At 47.6% G+C, this 14,802-nt stretch overlaps 1 long non-coding RNA gene across 1 annotated transcript; it reads left to right on the top strand.

Moving 5' to 3' along the window:
• Window positions 1-1,089: 1,089 nt before the first annotated feature.
• On the top strand, window positions 1,090-14,277 carry LOC148774599 (uncharacterized). The gene is made up of 3 exons (XR_016035653.1): window positions 1,090-1,251; window positions 1,381-1,543; window positions 14,211-14,277. It is a non-coding gene; the product is annotated as an uncharacterized LOC148774599 (long non-coding RNA).
• Window positions 14,278-14,802: the final 525 nt, after the last annotated feature.

The following is a 14,802-nucleotide window of genomic DNA, read 5'->3' as shown; positions in this document are numbered from 1 at the left end:
GAGATGGCTGGATGGCATCACCCACTCGATGGACATGAGTTTGAGTGAACTCTGGGGGTTGGTGGACAGGGAGGCCTGGCATGCTGTGATTCGTGGGGTCACAAAGAGTCGGACACGACTGAGCGACTGAACGGAACTGAACTGATAGCTGATTAACAATGTTGTAACAGTTTCTGGTGAACGGTGAAGGGACTAGGCATACATATACATGTATCCCTTCTCCCTCAAACTCCCCTCCCATCCAGGCTGCTGCAAAACAGTGAGCAGAGTTCCCTGTGCTAGAGCAGTAGGTCCTTGTTGGTTACCTATTTTAAATATAGCAGAAGAAACACACTGAAAAAGCCGTGTTTTTTTTTTTTTTTTTTGGTCTGTGTGGCATGCAGGATCCTAGTTCCCCGACCAGGGATGGAACCTGTGCCCTCTTCATTGGAAGAGTGGAGTCTTAAACACCGGATCACCAGGGAAGTCCCTGAAGAAACACATTTTTATTCAGCACCGCTAGCTCAGACGGTAAAGCGTCTGCCTGCAATGCTGGAGTCCCATGTTCGATCCCTGGGTTGGGAAGATCCCCTGGAAAAGGAAATGGCAACCCGCTCCAGTACTCTTGCCTGGAAATTTCCACGGACTGAGGAGCCTGGTAGGCTACAGTCCATGGGGTCGCAAAGAGTAAGACACGACTGAGAGACTTCACTTTCACTTTCGTGTTCCAGAGGCCATACCAGGCACTTGATAGAGAGCAAAAGTATCCCTCAGAAATATCCCAAGAGTCTTCTTGGATTTACATACAGAGGATGTATTACTGGAACTGAAACAAAGATGAGGACCCAGAGAAAGGAATTCATGTCTAGCCACGCACTGGAGGGCCTCTAACAACATTTCTAGGGACAGAGTGACTCGCTTTGCATGCGGGCAGACAAGGGATGGTTTTTGTGGACGTGTATTGCAGGAGATTGCTCACCACAAGTGCACAACAGGATGTGGCCAGGATTTAACCTCTGAATCCTAGGCTCTGCCTCTAGTCTCTTTACCTCTCTAGCAGTAAGGAAGTCCTAGTTCCTTTTTAACAGCTCTCAAACGGGGACTGTGAATATAAGAATCCCTGCCCGGCAGTGTTCTTGCCTGGAGAATCCCAGGGACGGGGGAGCCTAGTGGGCTTCCGTCTATGGGGTCACACAGAGTCGGACACGACTGAAGTGACTTAGCAGCAGGAGCAGCAGCCCGGTATAACTCAGAGAAGTTCTGTGAAGTGGGGTGAGTTAGTGGGTGTGAGGTACTTTCCAAGTACAAAGACAGAGAACTATTTTTGCCGTGCTTATTTCTGTCTCCAGAATGGCTAATGAGAACACTCCTGGCTCACGTGTCCCTCTCACTTCTTTCCAGTCCTCACTGCCCTCCACCTAGCGGTCACCACGGAGAGGGTCTGGTGAGATTTTTGGTTCTTTAGGCTGGCGGATGAATGTCCAGGATAATCACTGCTACTCACCTTGGATCTGTGAATGGTCAGGGCTCTGTGGGCCCCATGCTGGTTGGAAACAGTCCCTGGGTGAGTGTGTGTGTGTGTGTGTGTGTGTGTGTGAGCAGATCCCGGTTTCTTGTAGAAGTGAATACAGTGACTCAGAAAGCCCTGAAATACGTGGGTGGCTCAGCTTTCAGTTCACAGTAGAAAGGAGCTGGTTCTCCAAGTTTTTGCTAAGTCAGCACAAGAGATCAGAGCTGAGATCAGAGGGTGAAACAGATATTGTCTGGAAATTGCCCCATGCTTACAGGACCCAGGCCATGACCCTGGGTGAAGCTTGTCAATTCCCAGTGCCTGTTTTGTCATCTGTAAAATGGGTGGCTTGCCTGTTGGTGGTGTTGCTTAATCTTTGTCACTTGTCCTAGGATGAATGTCTGTCCAGGCACAGGCCCCCAGCTCATCTCTTGCAGCTAACAGTCATTCCTCATATGGAAAGCACTCTCTGCGCTGCCTTTCATTGCTGGTGGTCTACACACACTGCCACCTCTCTGGAGGGTTGCTTGGCAAAATTCAGTCGAATTTTTAAAGCGCATATTGTATTTAATAAGCACTAGCAATTCTACTTCTAGGAATTGATCTTACATTCATATGCACACGTGCACAAACTAATATCTACAAGATAGACATGGTCTGTAACAATGAACGCTGCAGACAGCCTCATTGTCCATCAGGAAGGGGCTGACTGGGGCTTCCCCCATGACTCAGTGGTAAAGAATCTGCCTATTGACATGCAGGAGCTGCAGCCGATGTTTGTGCGATTCCTGGGTCAACAAGAACCCCTGGAAGAGGGCATGGCAATCCACTCCGGTATTCTTGCCTGGAGAATTCCATGGACAGAAGAGCCTGGTGGGCTACAGTCCACAGGGTTGCAAAGAGTTGAAAACAACTGAAGGGCCTGAGCATGCAAGGGGCTGATTAATCTGGTGCTTCCATATAATTGAATTTTAGGCCGCTACTAAAAAGAATGATGTAGTTCTTTATGTGCAGTTATGAAATGATCTCCAAGATACAAGAGGCAAGAAACAGAGTAGCTTTTGAAGTGTGCTTCATGTGTGTGACAAAAGAAAACTCATCCATGCTTGTATATGTACAGATTCTCTTCTGGAGGCTCGTGGGAAACTAGTAATAATTACCTTCCCTTCCTATCAGAAAGGGCAATGCAAAGGAGGCCTGGGGGCATGGGTAAGAGGGGCAGTGCTTTTTTTCTTTTAAGATTTCAGACACTTAAACCATGAGTTTAGGGACTTCCCTGGCAGTCCAGTGGTAAAGACTCCAAGCTCTTAATGCAAGGGGTACGGGGTTCAATCCATGGTAGGGGAAAAGAGCCCAAAAGAAAAAGGTGAGTTTATTTAGGACAAAAGTATACTTTGAAACATTGACATGAGTCCTTCTTTTTTAATTTGTTATTATTATTATTATTGTTTTACTTTTTGGCCACACTGCACAGCATGTGGGCTCTTAACTCCCTGACCAGGGGTTGAACCCAGGCTCCTGGCATTGGAAACACGGAGTATTAACCACTGGAGCACCAGGGAAGCCCCAACATGTATCATTTTAAACAGTATAACCATTCAAATTTATTATAGTATTTATTTTCAGTTTCTGGTAAAAAAAAAAAAAATTTCCTTTTTTACATGACTCCTTCACCAAACTTGCTTGATTTTTTTTCTAAAATTTTAATTTTATATTGGGGTACCATTTTGCTGACAAACGTCTGTATAGTCAAAGCGATGGTTTCTCCAGTAGTTATTTATGGATTTGAGAGTTGTACCATAAAGAAGGCTGAATGTCTAAGAATTGATGCTTTTGAACTGTGGTGTTGGAGAAGACTCTTGAGAGTCCCTTGGATTGCAAGGAAATCAAACTAGTCAATCCTAACGAAAAGCAGCCCTGAGTATTCACTGGAAGGACTGACGCTGAAGCTGAAGCTCCAATCCTTTGGCCACCTGATGCGAAGAACTGACTCATTGGAAAAGACCCTGATGCTGGGAAAGATTGAAGGCAGGAGGAGAAGGGGAAGACAGAGGATGAGATGGTTGGATGGCATCAATGGACATGAGTTTGAGCAAGCTCCAGGAGAGAGTGAAGGACAGGGAAGCCTACTGTGCTGCAGTCGCAAAGAGAAGGACATGACTTAGCGACTGAACGACAACAGTTGATTAACGATGTTGTGTTTCATGTGTTCAAGAAAGTGATTCAGTTAAACATATACATGTATCTGTTCTTTTTCAAAATCTTTTCCCATTTAGGTTATTACAGAATATAGAGAGGAGTTCCCTGTCCTTGTTGATTATCTATTTTAAACGTAATAGTGTGTATATGTCAATCCTAAACTCCCAACTTATTCCTCCCCACCAGAGGGATGCTATTTTTGTATCTTCAGAATTTAGTATCATGTGGATTTTCTGTCAGTTTATAAACAGTCATCTGGCAGGAAGTGCCCAGGAGTCCCTTGGCATTTCAGGCTCGGTCTTAGAGTCTCTTTGATCTCTAAGTCCAATGAGGGACCCAGGACTCACGGGGGTGGGACAACTCACCCAGAGGCTCATCCTTGCTGCAGTCTTTCACCCAATCCCTCGTCCCATCAGTTGCGTTGGCTTTTGGAATCGTGCGTTGGCCCCAAAAACAGCCTTCTGTGCCTTCCCCTAGAAGAAGAATGATGTCTGAACCCTGGGAAAGGAGGGACGGATTACTATCCCCTCCAATAGAGGGTGTTGTGTAGTGGAAACTGCACCGGCTTTGCAGCTGCACAAGCTTAGTTTGCAATTCCAGCTTCTGCTGCCAAAGCTGTGAAAGTTCAAGAAACTGCCGTGATCTTGCTAGATGGTTTGCTCATCTGTAAAACGGGCTGACTGCTACTGAGTCCTGGGACTGGAAAGACGAGAGGAGGTCATTGTGTACAGTGCCTGGCACACAGCAGCTGCTCCGCGAATAGCTGCAGCTGCACCCATGGTCACTGAAGTCAGGGTGGCCTCTTCTCACGAGGGAGGGAAGAAACGGTGGTGGTTGGAATTGAGGGCCCCCTGAGCTTGGCCCCTTGCTGGGTAGAGGTGAAAGGGCATGGTGCCTGCCTGCCAGGAATGCTCAGTGATTAAGTAGTCTGAGAGAACCTCAAGTCTGCAGCCGCCTCTCTGTAGCTCTGACGTCTGGAGATGGTGTGGTCGGCCCCAAGGTGACTGTTTGCAGGACGGGACTTGCCCTGGTGTTCATGGTGGTGACTCTGGTCAAGGAAGAGCCTGACTCAGGAAGAAGCAGGAGTGCTGGAAGCTGCTCTGGGAGGCTGGCATGATCCCGGCATCAGGGGTTCTTATTTCCTGGCTCCACACGTGACTCTGCAGCACACTGGCCTTTCCTGCCACTTGGAAATTGTTTTTAAAATGGGGTTGTCCTTCCAGCTACAGAAACATCCACGCCTTCAAGGCGGGGGCAGTGGTGGAGGGCACAGAGTTTCGAGTAAGGCCCGCCTGGGTTGGAGTCCTTGCCTGGATGTTGATTCACTCATTGGCTGCGTTCTTTAACTTTTCAGAGCCTCAGTTTCCTTGTCTGTGAAATGGGGATAATAATGCTGCCTACTTTTCACTGTGAGGATTCACAGAAATGTGTGAGGCAGTACAAAAATGTTGTCTCAGGAGAGCTGGTTAAAGCTGAGCTGATTAGTCTAAAATGAGGGCAAAAATCTTCTCAGGGAGGGAATTACTGTTGGGTTTGGGGAAAAGGTGCATAATGGGCATGTCTGATTAAAAAGGGGAGACTCCCTGCCTTACCCCACCCTTCCTCTGTTGTCTAGAGAGGGCTAATTTTTCTGCAAAAGAAAGAAACAGGTTTGAGAGTTTTTCATGGTCAGTGTGAGAGCTGGTGTGGAGTCGTGAGGGAGGAGAAGGGAGATGCCCAAGAGTCCCAGGTCTCGGGAAGAAAGTCAGGCCAGGAAGAGATTAATATTTTTCTGTCAGGAAATGGCCAGTGGATTTTAAAAATAAATTTATCTAGCTAGCTAGTTATTTATTTATGTTTGGCTGTGTTGGGTCTTTCTTGCTGTACCCGGGCTTTCTCTAGCTGAGGTGAGCAGGGGCCACTCTTCATTGAGGTGCGGGGCTTCAGTAGTTGGAGCTTAGTTGCCCCATGGTGTTTAGTTGCCCGTGGCACGTGACGTCTTCTGGAACCAGGGATCAAACACGTGTTCCCTACATTGGCAGGCAGATTCTTAACCGGTGGACTACCAGAGAAGTCTCTGGCCAGTGGATTTTTAAAGCAGGGGTTTTTACGGCTAATATCTCATTTTATTATTTATTTATTTTTAAATTTATTTATTTGGCTGGGCTGAGTCTTAGTTACAGCACGCAGGCTCTTCAATCTTTATTGCAGCATATGCGATCTGTAGTTGCTGCAACGAAACTCTTAGTTGCAGCATATGAACTCTTAGTTGTGGCATGTGGAATCTAGTTCCCTGACCAGGGATTGAACCAGGATCAGACACCCTGTATTGGGAGCACAGAGTCCTAGCCACTGGACTGCCAGGGAAGACCCTAATACCTAATTTTAAGTTCTCACCCAAATTATTCTGTGCTACATTCAGAACCTATCTTATGCCCAAATTTCCAGTAAACATCTGTTAACACCCAATAACTCACAGAGGGGTTACTTTGGGGAGATGAGGGCCCTGCGTGTGAAGGAAGGAAGAATTCAGTGGAAGCTGGGAACTGGAGAGGAGAGGTGGCAGGACCCAGCCCCAGCCTTCGGTTCTCACGAGGGCATGTGGATGGGCTGAGCTTCCTGACAGCTTGCAGACGCTGAGATGCCGGAGAGAACCAGTTTTGGGGATATTTTGGTGAGGCTCCAGATGACCCCAGAGCAGGACCTGCCAGGTGGGTGGCTTAAAAAGGAGGGAGGACACGCTGAGACTCAGGTCGAGGAGAACGGGGTGGGGCAGAGGCTGCAAGTGAGGGACCAGGGGCTCTGGCCACCACGCCCAGTGAGCAGACCGCGAGTCCCCGGAGCTCAGAGCAAGGTGAGGTGACACCTCCTCAGGCAGAAACCGGAACCCGCAGGGTGAGAGTCACACCCCTCACCCCCAGCCAGGGCCTCCAGGCCACTTCAGTGCCCCTTGCATCCCCAGGCCCTCTTGGAGAGGGTTTCCCATCGTCCATCCTTGAGGATGGGATCCAGTGTGGGATCAGTTCCCGAGAACAAAGAGAACATCCGTCTTTGGGGGTGTAGCTAAGTGGTGACATGTCCGTTTTTGACACTGCCGCATGATGCACGGTAAAGGATCACCCCGCTGTCGCAGATCAGCGACACTCTCCAGCCACAAAACCACCCTCTTGGGTTGCAGACACACAGGCTGCTCTCCGGCCTCAGTGCTGCAGATACTCAGAGCATCTGTCTCTGCAAAGCCCTGCTGGTGCGGCTGAGAGCACAAGGGACCCTCCTTTTTCTGTCATGTAGCTGTCCTGTGACTTGTAGCTTCAGTCTCTTTTAAAAAAAGAAAGAAAGAAAACAACAAAACTTTTTATTTATGTGACTGGGCCAAGTCTTATTTGGGGCACATGGAATCTTCGATCTTTGCTGTGGCGTGTGGGGTCTAGTTCTCTGACTTGGGATTAAATCTGGGCCCCCTGCATTGGCAGTGTGGAGTCTCAGCCATTGGACTACCAGGGAAGTCGCCTTCAGTCCTCTTTATGAGGCTTAATTTCCCTCCCAGGGACCAGGTAGAAAAGGCTCAGAGAGTAGGATGTGGAATGGTTTTGTTAAAAAATTAGAAAGAAAAGAAATGGAAAGTATGGAGGTTGAGTCACAGGGCAGTGGGGCTAGACCCAGGCCACCAGGACATCAGGTGGGTAGATTTTCTCTTTACTGTTCTGTTGAACTTGTCCTTTCTCCCTTTCTGTTAAATAGGGAATAATTTAAACAATTCTTCCTCTATGGCTTTGGCAAGATTCTCTGAGATAACATAAAGGATTGAACAGGATTTAGCACAGATGGACATGAGTTTGTGTGAACTCTGGGAGTTGGTGATGGACAGGGAGGCCTGGCATGCTGTGATTCATGGGGTTGCAGAGTCGGACACGACTGAGCGACTGAACTGAACTGAAGCACTCAGTACAGACCAGCCGATATGGTCTTGCTTATTCTCGCCTCCCCTTTGTACTTTTGGTCTCTCTCTCTCTTTTCGTTCTCTCTTGCCTCCATTTTTCCACCAGTGATAAGGTGAGTGGAAGCATCATTCAGAATCCCAATAGTAGAACAGACATGTGGACACAGGGGGACGGGAAGGATGAGACGAATTGAGAGATTCGGATCGGCATATGCACACTCCCATGTGTACGATAGATAGCGAGTGGGAAGCTGCTGTATTGCACAGGGAGCTCACCTCAGTGCTGATGAGCTGGAGGGGTGAGATGGGGGTGCTGGGAGGCAGGTTTACGAGGAAAGGGATATGTGTGTCCAGCTGATGCACTTTGCTGTATAGCAGAAAATGACTCAACATTGTAAAGCATCTATACTCCAATAAAAGACTTAAAAATGAGAAGAGAAAAAAAAGGCATAAAGCACACCTAGAATAAACATCAAATGCTTATCATAAAAAAAGAAAAAAGAATCTCTATTGTGAGGAAAGGGGAACTTTCCTGTTAGGAGTGAGGATCTGGCTCCTGGTAATTAGGGATCGTCAAGATCCCAGGTTTTGGGCCCAGGCCAAAGCAGTGTGAACTTGCTACTTCCCTCAGCTCCTTGAAAGCCAGTTCCACCACTTACTAGCTGTTTGACCCTGGGCAAAGGGGTGAACTTAATCAAGCCTGTTTCCTTATTGGTAACATGGGGCTGATCCTGTGCAGGACACGCTGGGGCTGGGATAGTTGATCGGCATGCTCCATGTCATGGGCCCAGCTGAATGTATAAGGCAGGTGCTCCAGATAAGTAGCTGCTTAAGCTAAGATGATGAAACTCTACTGCTCAGGCCAACAACCTGGGAGTCGTCGTCCTTGACTTTTCATTCTCACACACTTCTTTGAGCCTGGCGTGCTGCAGTCCATGAGGTTTGGAAGAGTTGGATGTGACTTGGCTACTGAGCAACAACAGCTTCCCTGGGAGATGATTCCAGGAATTTCCAGGAGGCACACAAAGAAATGGAGCATAAAAAGTAAGAATGCCCCTGCAGGTTTCTTTACTGAGCAGATTGCTATTGTAAATGGGCTTCCCTGGTAGCTCAGCGGTAAAGAATCTGCCTGCCAAGGCAAGAGACTGCAGGTTCGATCCCTGAGTTGGGAAGATCCCCTGGAGAAGGAAATGGCAACCCACTCCAGTGTTCTTTCCTGAAGAATCCCATGGACAGAGGAGCCTGGCGGGCTACCATCCACGGGGTCACACAGAGTTGGACATGACTGAGCAACTAAACAACAGCAAACCATCATAATGGGGCACTTTGGGCTCAAAGTCCTCTTTGAGGACTCTGGCACATGGTGTGGAGGGAGAAGCTGAATGATTTGCCCACCAGCGTGGGTCTATCATTGATCAAGGGCTCTTCAGGATGACTTCCCCAGCATTCCCATCTTGCTGGGGGTGGGCCCTGGGGCAGGGAGGCAGCGGCTTGCTGTAGAGGGCCAGCCAGTGGTCGTGGGGCCTGGATTAAAAGGATGAGCTGGACCAGAAAGATTTCTCTGCTGTGGCCTTGGAGATGGAGAAAAAGTGGGGGCACAGGACCTTCCTCAGCTAGTAGGCGTGGACATTGAGCTGGGCGTGTAGATGCTATGACTATGGCCCATAGAGACAGGCATTGATCGGTCCCTCTGGGAGCCTTGGCATCAGACAGACACAGATTTGAATTTTGGCTTGGTCACTGACTAGCTGGGTGTGTTGGAGCAAGTTGCTTGAATTCTGAATTCTCCCTGGTTTACTCGTATGCCCTATGGCTAAAATCCCTGCCCTGCAGGGTAGATATTAGGATTAAGAGACATAAAGGATGCTGGGCGTCAGAAGAATTGATGATTTTGAACTGTGGTGTTGGAGAAGACTCTTGAGAGTCTCTTGGGCTGCAAGGAAATCAAAGCAGTCAATCGTAAAGGAAATCAGTCCTGAATATTCATTGGAGGAACTGATGCTGAAACTGGAACTCCAATACTTTGGCTACCTGATGCAAAGAAATGACTCATTGGAAAAGACCTTGATGCTGGGAAAGACTGAAGGTGGGAGGAGAAGGCGACGACAGAGGATGATGAGATGGTTAGATGACCTCACCAACTCGATGGACATGAGTTTGAGTAAACTTCGGGAGCTGCTGATGGACAGGGAGGCCTGGTGTGTTGCAGTCCATGAGGTCGCAAAGAGTCGGACATGACTGAGCAACTGAACTGAACTGTAAGGTACCTGACACAGAACAAAATGGTCACTGAGTGTGATTTTCCTTTTCATTTCCCACTGCCCCACCCCTTGCTTCTTGGAGCTGGGCTGTGACAGGGTTGTGGGTCACAAGTGGGTTTGAGAATGGAGGCTTCTTAGGAAGAACTGAGGAGGACTCCAGCTAGAAAAGGGGAAGTGGAGGCATGCTCATGACTCAGAATTTCTATTTCAGGCTCCCAGGCAGGATTGGGAGGACAGTTCCCCAGCCATTGTGAGATATAAGCAGACAAGAACGAGCGAGGCCAGGGCTGGCTAGGCAGTGGGGGGTTTTCTGAGCTTGGGCCCTTCCCTTCCCCCTCCTCTCCCCTGGGGGGTGAGGGTGGGATGGTGGTCCTGGCAGGGACTCTGCTTTGTAGTAAGGCAAGAAAGGAGGTGGAGGAAGCACCCTGTCAGTTATGCAGCCAGGAGCCTCAGGCTGCTCTGTGAGCCCAGGAGGGAGACAGCTAGCTATCCAACTGTGGTCCACCCTCAGGATGAAGGGGCAAGGGCATCTGTGGGCAGACGAAAGTCTCAGGGAAGCCAGGGTGGGAGCACCTCCAGTGGACTCCTCCCTTGTAGGTCTCCATGCTGGAGACACAGGGTAACAAGAATGAGGGGAAATGATGCAAGTAAAACGCAAACACAGAAAACATTCAGATCATTAAAATGGATCCAAGTAATGCAGAAGCACCTAGAGCTATGGCTGGAATCTAAGTTATAGACTCAGGTTTATAGGAAAGAGAACTTTACCACTATAACCTGGTCTGAAATGTATTTTTATCCTGCCCTGTTGCTGGCCTGGTGAGAAGCTTTGATGTCACCTTTCTGGGGGGTGTTCCAGGCATTGGGGCCCCCATTTGGTGACCTGTCACCACCAGTTACTGCTGAGCCTTCCTCCCTGGGGTTAGTGTGGACTGGGGGGTGTGGTGGTGTTCCGATAGTCTGGGGTTCGCTTGAGGACACAGAGACCTTCCCCAGGACTTGGGCCTTCTGTCTGAATGTTCTTCACAGCCCTTCTTCTTTGGGGTCTCCCCTGTGTCGGCCTAAAGAAAAAGACACAGTGTGTGAGCTGTGGCTTCAGGTTTCCTTCAGGGACTGGCTGAGGACTGCAGCCCGGGAGCCAGCCTCTCAGTCGCTCTGCAGAGTTGCTCTAAGGAAGTGTGTGGGGGGAGCCAGGGTGTGTGCGACTATCGGCTGAGGGTTACGAGCAGTCAAGCAAACACCTTGGTGAAAGGGCACCGCTAGTCACGGAGCACAGCTGTCTCAGGTGAAAGGTGTCAGTGACGTTCAGTGCATGGGAAGAGGTGAGAATCCGGGTCATTCAAGTTCTTCCTGAGATAAGCAACTGAGGGGTCTGCTTCTCTGAGGCCCAGAGTGTCTCATCTTGTTGTGGTCTTCTCTTTTTTCCTTTATAAATTATGAAAGTATGATAACACATTTACAGGAGGCTTGGAAAACACAGAGCAAGGTTACATATAATTCCACTATACATTACAGTTTCTGTATTTATTGTTAAGTTTAAATTATGAAACTTTGATAACGCATTTACAGCAGTCTTGGAAAATACAGAACAAGGTTACGTATAGTTCCACTATATATTACAATTATTTTTTAAGTAGATAAATTAAGATTTCTTTTTAAGTTGGAGTTTCAATGTCAAACTCTCAAAAATTAATAGGATGAAAAGATAGAAAGGTAGAAGGATATGGTAGACCTGAGAAGCACTATGAACCAATTCACATAGTTAAGATTTATACAATTTTCACACAATATCAGAATACAAATTCTAGTCAAGTCCCCGTAGTCTATAAGCCAGGAGACACTGGCACATATACAGGGACATAAGACAAGGTGCAAAAATTTCATGGTCTGCAGGTACAGAAACCATGGAGTCTGTCCTCTTATCACTGAAGAATTATGTTAGAAATCAATATCAAAAGATATTTGAAAATAACCCACATGTTTTCAAGTACAGTGTGATGTTTACCAAGAGAGATCTTTGACTTAGCCTTTGAAAGCCTCAATAAAGATGAAAGACTGAAGAAACACAGAGGCTGATTGCAGAGAAGAAAGTGCTTAAATGAGAAATTAATGTCAAAATGGAAAATTAATATCAACGATACTTAAAAAACCCCATGTATTTTGAAATTAAATGTCCACTTTTAAATGACGGGTGTGTCTAAGAAGACATGACAGGGAAAATTAGAAAATGTCTGTACATCCTGTTGTGGGCTTCATTTCCCCTCAGAGCGTGCTGTCGGGCAGCTTCTGCAGCAGGTTATGACCTAACCTTCGTAAAGCCGGGTGCTGAGCAATGCTCTTGTTTATCTGTCTTGACACCTGCTTCCCGGCAGTGGTGCTGGGATGCGAGGTTGTACCTGCCTCCCTCCAGCCCAAACCAAGACTCCCTCTCTTTCTTTTCTTGGCCATGCCGAAATGCAGGATCCTAGTTCCTTGATCAGGTCAAACCCGGGGCCCTAGCAATGAAGGTCCAGAATCCTAACCACCGGGTCAGCAGGGAATTCCAACCCCACCTTTTTTTTTTTTTTTTCCTTCTAAATGAGTGTTTCATTATCTTTCTTTCTTTTTTTTTAATTGAGGTGCAGTTGATTTACAATATTGTGTTAATTTCTGCTGAACAGCAAAGTGACTCTGTTATACACATGCATACATTTAAAAAATACCCTTTTCCTTTAAGGTTTATTCCAGGAGATTGGATACAGTTCCCTGTGCTATCCAGTAGGACCTTGTTGTTTATCCATTCTATTCTTTTTGGCTGTGCCACAGGGCATGTGGGATCTTAGTTCCCTGACTGGGGACAGAACACTCGCTCCCTGCAGTGGAAATCTTAACCACTGGACCACCAGGGAAGTCCCTGTTTATCTATTCTAAAGGTAATAGTTTGCACCTACTAACCCTGGACTCTCAGCAGAACTCTCTTTTTTTTTGTCCTGGAAGAAATCCTCCCTCTTTAATAATTCTGGTGAAGACATGAAGGAAATGCACTTTGAATCTTCTTTTATTCTTTGTGCAGAGGGCGTCGGCTTTTAGAACACAAGCCAGAGACCTCCAGTTTTGCTCTCTGCCCTGCATCAACTCTCCCCTGCAAGGGCTGCAGGAGCCCTCAGGGAAGGGAAGAGGGGACAGAAATAGGAAAATATCCCTAAATATCCTGACAGGGAGTAAAATGTGGCAGTCTGTTTTCCAACAGTGCTCCCTTCCCCCTGTTCACTCCTAGAGCAATGTGTCCTGCATTTGCATGTGTGTGGATTTGGTAGCCTGGGTTAGTCCTTAAGAGGGTCATGCCCCTCTACAGCCAGGAGCATTTCCCCATCTCCTCCCCATTCCCTGTTTCCCATTTAAAAATGCCATGTAGATTACAGTTTAGAATGTGCTACACCTAGAGTAGAGCCAGACAGTTTGGTGACGTCAGCTCCCTCTGCAATACCAGCTGCCCTTCGCCTGGTAGATACGCAGTTCCCAAGAGCATAGTACAGAACTGCTATCTCTGCTTTACCGTTCCCCCAGCTCCCTATTTAAAAAATTATTGAAGGGCTTCCCTGGTGGCTCAGTGGTGGGGAATCTGCCTGCCAATACAGGAGACACAGCTTCGGTCCCTGGTTCGGGAAGTTCCCACGTGCTGCAGAGCCGCTAAGCCTCTGCACCCTAACTCCTGAGCCTGTGCTCCAGGGCCTGGGAACCACAACCACTGAAGTCCATGCGTTCTGTAGCCTGTGCTCCAAAACAAGAGAGGCCACTGAAATGAGAAGCCCGTGCTCTGCAACGAGAGAGTGGCCCCTGCTCATCACAGCTAGAGAAAAGTCCAAGCAGTGACAAAGAACCGGCACAGCCAAAAAACGAAATAAAAAACTTAAAAGGAATTATTGAGGTGTGGCTTGCATAGAGCTAAGTGTGTGCCTCTTACGGCTTGATGAATTTTGGCACATGGATATGTGTGTGTAGTCATCACCCAGACCCAGATACAGAACATTGTCAGCTCCTCAGAAGTTTCTCTCTTGTTCACTCTCTTTTTTCGCCTTGCCAAAAGGCTTGTGGAATCTTAATTCCTTGAACAGGGATTGAACGCTGGCCACTGGGAGTGGAAGTGCAGAGTCCTAACCACTGGACCACCAGGGACTTCCCTCCCTCACATTTCTTTCTTTCTTTTTTTTTTTTTTTTCTGCAGTGAATCCCCTAAAAGTAACCACTATTTGATATCTATGACTGTTTTTTTTTTTTTTTTTTAAGACTTTTTGGAAGTGGATCATTTTTAAAAAGTCTTTGTTGAATTTGTTACAACATTGTCTCTGTTTTGGTTTTCTAGCCTCAAGACATGTGGGATCTTAGGTCCCCCTACCAGGGATCAGACCTGCACCCCCTGCCTTGGAAGGTGAAGTCTTAACCACTGAATCATCAGGGAAGTTCTTCTACGATGGTTTTGACTGTTCTTGATTTCACATAAAAGGGAAAAAGTATTTACCCTCATGAGTCTGACTGTTTTGCTCCAAACCATGTCTGTGAAATCCATTCATACTGAATCTATCAGTGGTTTGCTGGGTGGTGTGTCCCATTGCATGGATGCACCACAATGACTAAGGCTGCACACAAGCTTCTCTGAATTCAAGTTTCTCCCCAACCTCTGGTCTGAAGGGAGAATTGTATGACAAACTGCTCTCCACTTGTTCACCCAGTTCAGTTCAGTCGCTCAGTCTTGTCCGACTCTTTGTGACCCCGTGAACTGCAGCACACCAGGCCTCCCTGTCCATCACCAACTCCCGGAGTTCACTCACTCATGTCCATCGAGTCGGTGATGCCATCCAGCCATCTCATCCTCTGTCATCCCCTTCTCCTCCTGCCCCCAATCCCTCCCACCATCAGGGTCTTTTCCAATGAGTCAACTCTTTGCATGAGGTGGC

This window comes from Moschus berezovskii, chromosome 21, assembly GCF_049115385.1.
Source record: "Moschus berezovskii isolate FMDL1 chromosome 21, NW_MosBer_1.0, whole genome shotgun sequence".
NCBI classification, from domain to species: domain Eukaryota; kingdom Metazoa; phylum Chordata; class Mammalia; order Artiodactyla; family Moschidae; genus Moschus; species Moschus berezovskii.
The sequence above is the reverse complement of the archived record's forward strand: the minus strand, read 5'-3'. Positions and strand labels throughout refer to the sequence as shown.